This window comes from Lygodium microphyllum, chromosome 1 (assembly GCF_053477565.2).
Source record: "Lygodium microphyllum isolate KBCC chromosome 1, Lygodium_microphyllum_v1.1.10, whole genome shotgun sequence".
NCBI lineage: Eukaryota > Viridiplantae > Streptophyta > Polypodiopsida > Schizaeales > Lygodiaceae > Lygodium > Lygodium microphyllum.
In genome coordinates, this window is record NC_141135.1 from 136,587,086 (window position 1) to 136,601,519 (window position 14,434).

Consider the following 14,434-nt stretch of genomic DNA (forward strand, 5'->3'; position numbering starts at 1 on the left):
CTTTGAGCTTTGGCATGATGTCTCTGACATTTGGGGACGGCTTAGAGCATATGTATGAGATTATGGGATGCTTTTGAGCTTCACATTAGCTCCGTCTTCACTGGCATTTGGACCGACTTGGCATGCTCGTGGACCGCCTATGCCTCATGTCTCTGCTTGACAGTTAAGCTTTTGCATTACATGCTTTGGTTCGTGACATATGCTATTTGGTTCGTGTATGCCATACCGACATTTGGAGCTTGGATTTGAATGTATTTGAGCATTCCCGGCTTACTTGATCACTGATCTTGGTTGCTATTTGGATGTCATTGAGTTGACCGAGAGCTTATTTGGGCTTATGTATTGCTTCATGGTTAATACGACCGGTGCTTCATGTATATCATGCTCTCTTGGATGCGCTTGATGCATTGACAGGGTCACTTATCACTGGTGCTTTCTCTTGGGTTATTTGAGCTTCTGAGCTCGCTTTGTACGCCTTTTGTGCCAGTGGGAGCATTTTACATGCTTACTTGACCTTTGACAGTTGCATGCTATTGGAGCACTTACATGTATTTGGAGCAGTTTATGTCTTGAGCAGCTACATACGCATTGAGACTTTGGGATCATACTCCGATCTTTATGGATATGCATTGATGTACTCTTGGTTCACAGGATGCTTATGAGCTGAGTCTCATATTTGGATCTTTCTCTTTGAGCAGACACCTATTTGTGTCAGGTTTTGGCAGTTACAGGAACACTTTGCCTAGAGTGTCTGGGGGTGTGCCTTTCACTAGCAGATGTTATTTTGACATGCTTCGGTGTTGAGCTCATGTTCTTTTCACTGTCATTGGCCTTGCTTATGTCCGTTTCATGCCGGCTTTGGACCTAGCATTGTTTGCTTGACATTGGATCCTATTTTGGGATAGTTTGCTCTCTAGACTGCATACCTACAATTTATTACAGCAAGCAGTTATTGGTGGACTGAGGTGTACTTTTCATACTGAAATATCCTGATTTGTTGTGCCGCACCTAGTACTAAGTGGGCAGCAACTTTTGGCACACTTTGCTCGCCCTTTGGACCCTGTTTTGGTCATTTTTGGGCATTTTCTGCAGTAAAACAACCAGCAGTTTTACATTGTCTATGCATTTCCAGCCTGCATTATGGCGTTCTCTTCGACTGATAATGCCATAGCCACTCAGGCTTGCAAGGAGGCCATATGGTTAGGCCGTCTAGTTGCTGACCTTGGGATTGATGCTACACCTACACTGCATTCGGATTCTATGAGTGCCATTCAGTTGGCTAAGAATCCGGTCTTCCATGCGAAAACGAAACACATTGAGGTGAGGTATCACTTCATATGTGGTGTCGTGGAGGACAAGTCTATTGACCTTGTCAAGATCTCCACTGACAAGAATCCTGCAGATCTACTCACGAAGAGCCTCACTACTGAGCGCTTTGCCTTCCTCAAGAGGTTGATGGGTGTTGGATGAGATGTCGCCTTTCCTCATCCCTTGTACCTATGTACATTTGTACTGTCTTTTCTTTTTTCTTTTCTCTCTCACTAGGGCAGATTCGCCTTTAAGTGGGAGGTTGTTGGGGGTAAAGGTGCCTCCGCCGTGCCGCCCCGTGTATTACTACACTGACAGTACCCGCCACTACACACTACAGGTGGCGGGCGCCCGTCACGTCACTTTATTCTTTATTCTTTTAGTGACAGTTTGAATAAAGGAAGGCCCGGTCACACATTGTGACTGTTGGAGTTCCCATTTCTTGTCTCTTTCTTTCTTGCTCTTGCTCTCCTGCCATAGCTCGCGTGCAAGCTTCGATCCTTCTCACCTTTCAGAAAATCATCAAGGAGCTAGGACACCAATGCTTAATGCTCCTTAGAAGGTGATCTAGATTCTGAGTAGCAAATTTAGTTTATGAATCCATTGATTTGTGAGGCATTATCTGGGCACATACGTTCATCTTACACAATATGTTCACACTCACATCACGGCTTTTTTGTGACATGGTTTCCTATCTCTCAAGGTATTGATTCTCATATTTAAATCAATCATAACATTGCTTTGTGTAGCTAATGCAAGTAGATTCTGACTGAAGCACAAACAATTGCATGGAAACCACGAATTAACCAAGAGATAGAGGAAATTATACTTCTTCCGAATCAAGCATGTCTATGACACTTTTTTTTAGCAATATCAACAAAGATAAGTGTGATCGGGTGAAGCATGAGAGCATACGTGACCGAGCCGAGCTTCACCAGCTTTGCTCTCCTCTGGACTAGGACTCAGGATCAGCTGAAGCATGGAAGCAAGAGTAGGCAGATCCATAGCCGTAATGCCAGTAAAGGCAACCAATCCTTTGTATGCACCGATGAGGCCTTCAATCAGAAGCTTCCTCTCATGAATGTCGATGAGGAAGGAGGTTGCTTCCCTAATGGTGCCTTGTGTTGTTGGCTAGCTATGGTGTCTCGAAGCAGTATACAACATCACAAATAATGCAAAGCCTAGTAATGTCATCGAAGGCTCCCATTTCTCATCTAACCATGGTTGGGTTAATTGCAGCTTGCCCTTGCTTATAAACAAGGGTGCAAGTGGTGCAATGCATGCATTGAAACATTTTTGAGATCCACTTAGGATAATAGATAGGATAGGACACAAGCATGTAAATTCTACCTTCATTACCCTATGGAGTTGAATTTATACCATGTGTGGCTGATACATTTTAACTAGTACAACTTGTTAGTGAGCACATATAAAGCTGATGGAGTACCCTCTATAATTGAGGGTACCCCATGAACTTGGTGGAGTTCATAGAAGCTATTGTGTTCTCTCTCTACACACAAAAGCTCTAGTCAAGTTGATGAATTTGGCTCGAGTGTTGTGACTATAATGACCTAAATCTTTCACAATACACTCACAATCCCATATCCTTGGGCACGACATGGCTCTAAGGGAGTTGATATAAATTGACTATTCCCTTTATTGCAACAATGCCATGGTACATTAAGCTAGATACATATGAGCCTTGTAGCGAAATTTCTATCCAAATTGGTTCTTACTAGCTTATATTTAATACTGCACAATAGCTAATCACTAAAACCAAACACCAATTTCTAAGGGGAGAAGGGTTGCCACGTTTTTTGTGGGTTTGAAACTTCTCTGAAAATGTTCACCTAAGCAATGGCTAACATCCAAGGCACACCCCCTTTTGCTCTTCCTTCTACCACCTAGTGTGAATCTAGCCTTAGTTTGCATTCTTATGCAAGAGTTAGAGGCTGTGAGGGAACCAATACAAGTCACAAACTTGCATACTACAAGGATTTGAGCTGGTAGTGACGGCGGGTATCAGTGTTGCTATTTGCGTCGGTACGGTCCACAGGGAAAAAAGCGGGCCGAAACCGAGCGTGGCTTTATTTCACGTTTTCACGTTTTGTGTTTTGAGAGCGAGAGCGAGGGAGAGAGCGGCCATCGTGAGAGAAGGAGAGGAAAAAAACTTGCCGCCGCCGCCGCCATTGTTCGTGAAGGAGAGGAGGAGCCTTCATCGCAAAGAGGAGCCGCCCCACACTCGCCATATCTCATCGGTGAGTCTCCCTCTCTCCTTCTTTTGCTTGTTTAAGGTTTAAATCACTTTCTCTTTTACTTGTTTAGGAGAGGAAATGAGAGAGAAAGAGAGGGAGAGGGAGAGGAAGGGGGAGGAAATGAGAGAGGGAGAGAAAGAGAAAGAGAGGGAGAGGGAGAGGGAGGGAGAGTGCATTCTCTCTCTCCCTCTCCCTTTTGCTTGTTTAAGGTTTAAATCACTTTCTCTTTTACTTGTTTAGGAGAGGAAATAAGAGAGAGAGAGAGGGAGAGGAAGGGAGAGTGCATTCTCTCTCTCCCTCTCCCTTTTGCTTGTTTAAGGTTTAAATCACTTTCTCTTTTGCTTGTTTAGGAGAGGAAATGAGAGAGAAAGAGAGAAAGAGAGGGAGAGGGAGAGAGAGGGAGAGAAAGAGAAAGAGAGGGAGAAGGAGAGGGAGGTGGAGGAAATGAGAGAGGGAGAGAAAGAGAAAGAGAGGGAGAGGGAGAGGGAGGGAGAGCGCATTCTCTCTCTCCCTCTCCCTTTTTCTTTTAGAGAGTGTTAGGATATATTGTGAGAGGGAGAGGAAATGCGAGAGAAAGAGAGGGAGAGGGAGAGAGAGGGAGAGAAAGAGAAAGAGATGTATACTCAAATGGATAGCTTTATGGATATGCATGTCTACTCAAATGGATAGCTTTTGTCTACTCAAGATGTAGTCCACCTATGTGTGTATATATTGGAATGATAACATATCCATGATTATGGTAATGGTATGCACTTTGCTTTTTTTATGGGTACCATTACATCAACTCCTTAAGAGGGCTAAAAATTAGTCATACACTTTATAAAGTCTAATTAGGAGATTTAAGATGCACGATAATAGATTTATCGATAATGGTATGCAATGTGCTTTGTCATGGGCCACGTACATTGGTGACTCTTTAAGATGGCTTAAAATTGGTCATATCCTTCATAATGTCCAAGTAGGGGATCTAATTGTGATATGCATAATTCATTGTTTTTGTATTAACTTTATAGGCATAACAAATTATTAATCATGCCAACTAGTCAACGGAAGGACTAAAAGAAAATGATACCCTAGCTAATGGTCATTATGGTACTTCATCAAAATGAACCCAAAGGTATTGCTATAGAAGAAGAATCCCTTAAATTGAGCATAGGATATTTTCTTCAAATGTTATGACTATGAGTAGAATTGATTGAAACAAATTTTATTACTATAGTTGATAAATTTCATAGATGACATCAATTTTTATACATGGACCTAGGACAAAAAAACCACATTTCTAAGTTGCTTTTTGTTGAGACTGATTTATTATTAGACTAAGAGATCCTCAATGATGCTCATAAATGGATTACTTATACTCAAAGCCCTCTAGTGCAGTTGTATAAGTAATCCTAGTAGAGCCCCTCTAAGATACTCAAAGTACATAACCTAGAGACCATAGCTAGGTATATAATGTATAATGGTTGTACAAGAAGACACCTCAATAAATGATTGATCACCACTAAATCCCAAAGAAGAATCGTGTTCCATCCCCTTCAACTCTATATTCACCTCGTGAATAACTTCATTAATCATAGCATCCTTGTCACCAATATTTTTGTTGCAATGATGAAGTAACATATTTATCACTTTTCCTTTTAGCATCTAAGGCATTATCCAATCTTTTAGTCAAGTCCAAACATTTAGTCTTCGGATCATGAACCTTATGAACCAATGCTTTTTTTTTTTACAATAATGAATAATTATCTACCGGGACAAACAAATCCTTGAGCATGGTATATGGCCGAGATATAACATCAATAAATCTCTCAGCTACTATGTCCAATGCATTCTTTACATCAATCAGTAAAGCATTTCTTATATCTTGAAGTTTAGATTTCAACACCATGGATGCATCAATATCAATCTCAATGTTTTACAAAATTTGCTTCTCAAGCTCTTACAGAGGCTAAAACCTCTCAAGTAAGAGCTTATGGTCAACTTGCAACTTGACATACATCTCCATAAAGCTATCCATTTGAGCCTCGTTTGTTGTAATGTAGATAAGATGGAAAATGAAGGTCTTATTGTTCAAGATCGCGAGGCATATCTTAATCAGCGTGTCCCATGTCCTTGCTCTCAATGCAAGTTGGCAATTAGACGAAAACACCGATTGTCTATAGAACACGTACGAAGATTTGGCGAGTTTCAATCTGAGATCATTGATCAAGCGATTGCGGATTTTCAGCAAATGGTAATTTGAAGTTAATATTAATCATGCATTGTACTCGCAAGCTAATTGAAAACCATACACAATAAGATTGGGTCTTGTTGGCAAATTTTCTATCCAGGAAGGTGATGTCTCGTCCCAAGGGGGAGTGCACCCTTTGCGGCCAATTAGAAGAGTTCGTGGGCATGCGATGGATGGAGTGCAGGAGCCAATCCACCACTCACAAGGCCAATCTATACCGTCAATGCCAGAGGAGACAGACAACCTTCCAGACCTACCTGCAATCTTGGAGCCTGATATGGAGGCAATGATCGATGCATTGATTCCCATGGATGTCGAGACATCTGATCCACTTAGAGAGGAAGAATCCATACCATTATATGATGGGTGCCGAGTATCTCGGTTGAAGACATTGCTTGCACTCTTAAGTGTGCAAGAAAAATATGGGTGGAGCGATACAAGTGTGATCAAGTTATTTAGGTACCTTGTATATAGACTTCATTGATTTATTTTTTTTTGAAACTATTATTATAAAAATTTGTGCTTTTTCAAGGTGTTTTATGATTTTTTCCAAGTTATTGAAATATCATATATTACCACCTGTAAATACCATGCCTGAGTCTCGTGATGATGCACGACATGTTTTATGGAAGCTTGGCATGGACTACAATAATATCCATGCATGTATCAACGATTGCATATTGTTTCGAGAAGAATACGAGACTATGGAGGCATGTCCAAAGTGTGGTGCTCACAGGTATCGACAGGACTTGCAAGGGCAAACCATCCCTCTAAAAGTTCTCAGACACTTTTTCGCTCATCCCCCACATAAACCACATGTTTCGTATGTCTGGCATGGCGAGCTTGACAACGTGGCATGTGTAGAATAGGTCCACGGATGGAGTTCAATGAATATCAGTGGATTTGCGTACATGGAGCCACATTGACTCTACCTTCCCAGACTTTGCACGAGAGCCAAGGAATCTTCAGCTCGGTCTCGCAATGGATGGCATGAACCCATTCGGTCTGCGCTCAACTTCTTACAGTGTGTGGCCTATAGTCCTTGTCAACTACAACATCCCTCCATGGCTTTCTACGAAGAAAGGATATCTCATTCTTAGCTTGCTCGTCCCAGGCCACTACAAAGTAAAAAATATGGATGTGTATCTCCGTCCATTAGTCTATGAGCTTAAGATTTTGTGGGAGGAGGGGGTCACTGTGCAAGATATGAGCATGCGTGATGGTCGGTGGTCAGCCAATATTCGAGCCATTCTCATGTGGACGATGCATGACTTTCCGGGATTGGGAGAGTGCTCAGGTGAGCATGCCTCCGTTCTCGCTGGTAATATCTATATTTTATCTCATTCAATCAAGTATTCACTAGGTCGTGGTGTCGAAACAAGTCTAGTTACCTCAGGTTATCATGCATGTCCATTGTGTGGGCCACAGTTAGACTCTCGAAGGTCACGAACCATGAAGAAGATGGTATATCAAGGACACGTCGCTTTCTTGCCGGAGGATCATGAACTCAGGGAAGGTTTCCTTAGACGACCTTCAACACGTATGAACGTCGCAAGCTGGTAAGGAGCTGAAAATGGTCCACGCAGAATCACATCCAAATGGAATGCGACGGTTCTCAGTTTTCGACGAGTTGCCATATTGGACCCACTTACAGGTCAACCACTTGTTGGATCCCATCACAGGAAAGAGAGACACTATAGGGGCACGAATGGATTTGAAGGAGGTAGGTAAGATGGAGGCGCTTTGGCCGCAGTCAAGTGTTGATGGTCGCGTGCAGCTTCCTCGCGCTCCTTGGGTTTTGTCCACTAAAGAAAAGCGCATTGTGAAGCAAGTAATCAAGTCTATCCGCACTCCGACGGGTATGGTGCGTTCTCTCAGGTCCGCATTTTCTAAAGACGACCAATTTTCGAGGCTAAAATCCCATGATTAGCATAAGATATGTCAGGTTTGTGCTACGAATGGATTGTAATTAGCGTGGGCATTTTGCAATTTGAAAAGTGGTCATTATTCATAATGCTTTCTCATTTGTGGCACTTTGTCCTACCGATCGCGATTGCAGGATGTCTTACTCCAGAAATTCGCGGGGCCATTTACAAGTTGTCGACTTTGGTGCAATGGATCTCACAAAAAGAGATTAAGACGTCCTCTATTGAATCCGCGAGGCGGGGAGCAGTGGAGATGGTCTATCGCTTTGAGAAATACCTGCCCACTAGCATGCTCACGATACAAATCCACCTTCTTGTGCATCTTGTGGACAAAGTGGAGATTGCTGGACATGTCCATACCGCGATGGATGTTCTTCTTGGAGTGCTTCATGAAAACAAAGGCTTTGTGCGACAACAAGCTCAGCCAGAAGATAGCATGGCCGAAGGTTGATTGGTGTCAGAGGCATTAGTGCATATTTTACAATGGCTACCAACGATGAAACCAGGCAATGAAATGCTATGGACGCTGAAGGAAGATGATAGACTAACTGGAGATGTGGTGGTTGGAAATGGGGTAGAAAAAAAAAATGGATGCCTTCATGGAAGAGAAGGTGAATCGCTTTTGTATGTTGCACCATGCCTCCATGAAGACGTGGCTCGCCAAGTACCAGATTTCAAGGCAAGATCGAGAGGAAGCGCGAGCTGAATTCTGACATAGTACGTGTCATCAACCGATTCGATATCCTGAAGGCATGGAGGAGATGCCGGGGTTTATGTCAACTCGATGGTTGCATGGAGCCTTGACTGCAGCATCCAACGAAGGGACAAAGGTCTCAATGGAGGAGTGGGAATTCTCTAGGGGATGTAGTCCAAAGGTGATGAGGGTTTTAGAATCTATCATATCTAAATTTTATATGCGACATCTAATTTGAGTGTTTCAATGTACAGTACAAAATATATAGTGCAGTGTGGTCGCACGGATGGCATTTTCGCGTGGAGCGTATTGACAAAATGCGCTCCACAATGGACTATGGTGTCATGGCAAGGTTGGAGTAAGAGAGCTAACGATGAGCAATGAATCCAAACATGGTTGTGGATGAGATGGAGTATTTTGGGAACTTGCAAAGTATTATTACGGTGGATTACCGTAGCTTCTCCATGATACTATTCGATGTGTAGTGGTTCAAAGTGGTACTTGGAGGAGCTGGAGCAATAGTTCGACGAGGTCTATTGGGATTTCTCGAAATAGATTCTGAAAAAAAATGGACAGTTTTACGCAACACCTTTGTGTTGCCGGCCCATTGTGAATAGGTGCATGGAGTCATTTGCTTGCTAATTGTATTACGACATGGTTTATGTCACAATGGTTTGAACTTGCTTTGTACGTGTTTGTGAACAGGTAATCTTCTATCCAAACCCCCAACAACCTCAATGGTGGTATGTTATATCTTCAACTCCCCAAAGTGCGAGAGTATATGATCAAAGCGATGTTCCGAGCATAGATGAAGATAGTATGAAAATAGAGGGGTCGATATTACAAGGGGTAGAGGCCGTCGAAAGCTTGGAGCCAGCATCGGCTAACAATGATGGAAATACAGGAGTCCAAGAATGTTTGTTTTGTTCAATCACCTATGGCCTAATGAGGCATAGTGAAATTATCATACAACTAGCAAGAGGTCGACAAGCTGCTGAAGGTTCAAATGTGAAATATATGCCTTAGCTATCTACCAGTATCTTTCAAGGCTCCATTAGCACATGAAACTCTATAGGATCCATTTTCAGCTCCTAACACTATAATATTGAAGTTATTGAGGCATGCTTTAAAAACCACATAGGCATAGATCATCCAAAAGCTCACATGCCATAACCAAAAGCAAAATTTGTTTCTATTTCACACACATCCATTTTTTCTGTATGTGATGTATTTTGATTGGTGTAACTTATTGTTCTATGTGATATCTTTGATAATTGTATTGTGTGAGATGTATTCTCATCACTATATTCGAATTGTATCTTTGATAATTGTAAGTTGGACAAGATTTTAGCCCCTACAAGCCAACAAGTGTGATTTATTAATAGACTTGGAATGGTGCTCTATCTAATCTTGGTTAGACATACTGGGTTATTTGTGTAAAGAGCCAAAGTTGACTTGTGGACCTCATCACCTTGAGAAAATTTGTTGTCTTAGGAAGGTTTCATGAATGTTTAGACAAAAGAACACCTTAGAAGGCATAAATTGAAAGCAATGAAAGGTAGATCAAACATGATTTGAGCACTCTTGCTTTTAGAACTTTCTTGGATGCCTATATGCATTTGATTTGTACCAATGGCTAGCCACTCCTTTTTGTGCATTATGAAAAACTATCCACTCACCTCCTGCTTGTAAAATTCAACAACACTAAGATAGTTCTATCCCACATTGGATAATGTCCACCTCAATTAATGGCTTTGTTGCACACATTTGTCCTCCAATGAATATGAAATGACCCTTAGTAATTTTAGAATATTGATCCAAAATATGGCAAACAAGTTTGTCTTAATTTAAATGCTTAGGTTCCTTATGGATTACATGGACATTGCTAAAAAATGGATGTTTGCTAACATTGCCACTCTATAATGAGTTGTGATAACAAAGCAAAAGTGGATTAATTCTTATGTATGTCTAGGACCCCCACCCAAGCTTATAATGCCACCCTTACATTCATTTGGATATTGTTCTCTCATAGGAGTCTCATACTGACTACCAACCAAGACATTGCAATGGGTTCTTGAACTATGTTGTTGTTATTTTGTATTTTTCTTTTTTATGGTTGTAATAGTCAAAGAGTGTCACTCCTCCTTTCTAGGGACCTCTCATAAGGGGCCTTACTAGGAGATCCTAGGGTTTTGGAGTGTAATATTCCCACCCATGAATATTGACATCCCGCACTCGACGTAAACCTTGTGCAAAGGTTATCTCTTGCATTGAAATTATTGGCAGTGTAATGTGTGACCCGCACGCGAGAAATGGGGTCCTCCGCATTGGTAAATCAAAACCAGAAGTTCAAAACCGCAAGTCTCACAAAAACACCCTCTTGGGAGGGGCAATTTGAATAATTCAAGGCAAAAAAAATTTTTTTTACCCCTTTTTCTCCAGCCGATGCATGGCTGGAGAAGAGGGAGTGTGGGGAGGATGGGGATATGAAAGTCGTGGCCTGCATGGGAGGGGGGGAACCCATGCAAGGGGGCCACGTGGTGGAGGCCTTCTGCCCCCCCCCCCCCCCCCATGCCTATATAAACACCCCCTAGGAAGAGGCTAGGGAGGGAGGTCGCCGTGCTAGAGGGAGGTCGCCGTGCTGGAGGGAGGTCGCCGTGCTGAAGAAGGATGCCATGCTGCAGGAGGTCGCCGTGTTGAGGGGAAGCCGCCGCGCTGACGAGACGCCGCCAAGGGCTGCCGTGGCCTCCGTCTGCTGCCGCGACCAGGAACGCCGCCACCCTCGTCGTGACTACGACCCCCCCCTGACGTGGCCGCTGCTGCCCAGAAGCTTCTTAGAAGCTTCTTTAAGAAGCTTCTAAGGGGGCTTCCCTAAGCCCCCTTCCCACTAGAACCCCATAAGTCCATTCCTACCCCCCCCCCCCCCCCCCCGGGACTTTGAAGAGAAGAGGAATAAGCTATAAAGCCCTCCCGCAAGATCCTTCGTAAGAGGCTTCCCGCAATTAGACTTCAAAGGCCACAAGCCATCCGTGAACCCATTCCTAGCCACTCGGGTTTTTCCTAAAGAATTCATCCGCAAGCACCATTTATCCAAAGTCCCGCAAAGGAATCTCCTACGTACGAGGGAAAAAGGCAAAGGTCTGGAGGCTGCATACCAAGGCAAGTCAATTCATAGACCGCAAAGGCAACCCAGAAGCCGAAACCACGCCTACGATGGCCCCTAAAAAGTCACAAGGTGCGCCTGCGGGAGGTTCATCTCCAAGCATTCAAGTGGATATCTCCCCGAGCCCACAAGTCCAGGTTTTTTTCGAGTTTATTCTCGCATAAAGAAATGTTTAGGCGCGCTTAATTCCATAAGGGAGAATGCATTTTACGCTTATTTTTAATGTGGCAGCGTTAAAAATACATTTGATAAATTATCTCTTTAAACATTAGACAAGGTTGATGCATGTCATGAAATTGAAACGGTTGCAAGTCCAGAGTTGTCCGCCTTAGAAGACTAGCTGCATGTTGCTATTTTGGAACATTATCAAAGTAATGAGTCTAAACATATAGGGCAAAGAAATGAAATTGATAAGTGCATTTGGTTACTAGACATGGTGGGAATAAGCGTGTGCCGCATTGTAGGCAACATCTTCCTTGTAATGATTCATAAGGAAAAGTTAACACCCATAAGATATTATCCGAAAAGAAATAGAAGAGTACGAAAATGATCTTATGGACTTGCAAGTAGCATGTAACATGGAATAAGTTAACACTAGCTTTAGTTTGGTATGAACTTCATTAACTACATTGTAGCTAGGGGAAAGTTGCGTGTTGCATAGTCATCATGCAGAAATTTCATTCATCAGGAGCCGTATTTAGGAAAGGTTGCATGGTTTATCAAAGCATGAGATTCTAAAGTGTAGACAACAAGGTTGTAAGCATGATTATTTGATGTAAGTCCTAGTAGGTCCTAGGAAAGTTAGTACTCAGATTATCATGCATTTTTACTATACCAAGGAAAGATAGAGTTATTGTGAACCATGTGATGCGTAGAAGCAATGAATCACATGTTTACATGTATTGCGGTAGTTGCAACTATTTTTCCTCCTTTAGATCTACTTCATTATCTCTAGGAAGGATTCATCCTTGTCGCGAGACAAGCATAGTGGATTACCCAAATCACCTAGTCACAAAGGATTCACATGGGTATGGTTCAGTCAATACGATAGATACCCCAAACATTAACTAGGGATTAGCACGTTAAGGATTCGGCCAAGTTTTCCATTGTCGCTAAGTCGAAACCTTCAAACCCAATAGTCCTAACCATATTCCCAAAAATGTTGAGCTAATTGGATGCTCATGTAAACAATAATCTAGGATTCCTACCTTAAGGACCAAGCGTTCAAAATGATGAAACTCGAATTGAGTTGGATCCCTAAGACTAAACGTTGTCGATTTAGTGAAATTAAGGATGGGATGGGTAAAAAGACACCCTAAATCCTCATTCTTGTCTGAAGTTAATTCCGTGACCTGAATACGCCATTCATTAGGTGAAATGATCTCTAGGAATGGAGGCAACACTTGTGCAATAAACTGCAACGTCACTCAGCCTTGCGGGTTGATCGTAAGAAGTTTTGCCATTCCGTGGATTAAGGTTGGCACGTTCTTGCGCAAGTTTAACTTGCAAGGGGAAAGGGTAGTCATCCTCTTACTCTATCCTCATTAGGGAAAATTTGTCAAGTTAAGGGAAGCTAGGTATTTGCTTGGACGCAAATGATTAGTCAATAAACTAAAGCGACATGGTCGCCGGAATCTACCATAAACAAAACCTAAAGTATTGACAGGGTATGACCCTAACCCAAGGACGATAGGAATCTTGCCAAGTTGCAATTGATTCCGGAATCGAATGCGGGTTGCATTCGGAGAGAAGGAATCACTCCTTAACAGTTTGCCAGCTAAACGTCCACTGGAATTGATTGTGCTTGTAACAGTTTAGAAGCACTGTTTGCATTGTTTGCTCAATGAACTAAAGGATGAAAAGATATCTAAATACTTCAGGTTGAAGGCCTGAAGGGAGAGGCAGCTTCAGTTACCCCCGACTGCCTGCCTGACCCTAACCAAGGGGGTTGTTGACCGCGCCGGGAACGTGGACCGAACCCGCCGTGAGAGGTCTCTCCGTTGAGTTCTACTTGGAGCAGGAGGACGCTTGGGTGCCAGGGGGGGCTCTGGCCGTAAATCCCTCGCCTTCTGGGCCCTGCACAAGAGGATAACGTGACTCGGGATTGGATCTCGAGGCCCGCATACTAGTCTACGGGCAGAAGCTTGGAATAGTGATCCCTCGTGGATTACTGGATAGCCTTCGGGCGGATTATGATCAAGCCTACGGGCGGAACTCCTTGTATTTCAAAGATAAAATGATAAAATGATAATAAAGAAGTTGTTTGACATTGTTTTCTTTATGTCCTGTGATAAGATTACGTGAAGGAACCAGTGCTTAACAGGGTTAATCAAAGAAGCTGTTTGTTATATGTCAAATTAATGTGGTAGGTAATTACATAACTAAAACAAACCGAGGAAAGTGCGGAGGATGGACCATGGGTCCATCCTATGGATGGGTGGTCCCGGTCAGCCGGGAACTTTTCTCAAAAATCTTCAACGAACAGAGGGATGATCATCATCGCCGAGCAAATAACGAGAAGGATGACTTAGATTTACCTATTACCCGATTCACGCTATTTTAGGGGAACGGAATGGGACTATGCCTTATGGCAGAGAGGTTGAGCATTGCATCCCTCTCGTTTCCCATTCTCCTTGAACCAAGTGCAGCGTGAATCCGCTTCGGACCTGGCGTTTCTGCGCAAAGTAGTTCGCTCGGGTCTGACGCTAGATGCTGCTAGCTAATGACCAAACAGGAAAACCTTAATTCCGGTCGATCCTAAGTGGGAAACGGCCAGGACACTTCCGCTACGTGGCAGACACGGAAAGACCTAGATTGCAAAACCCGTAACATTCCATGGGAGTGCCAGGCGGAGTT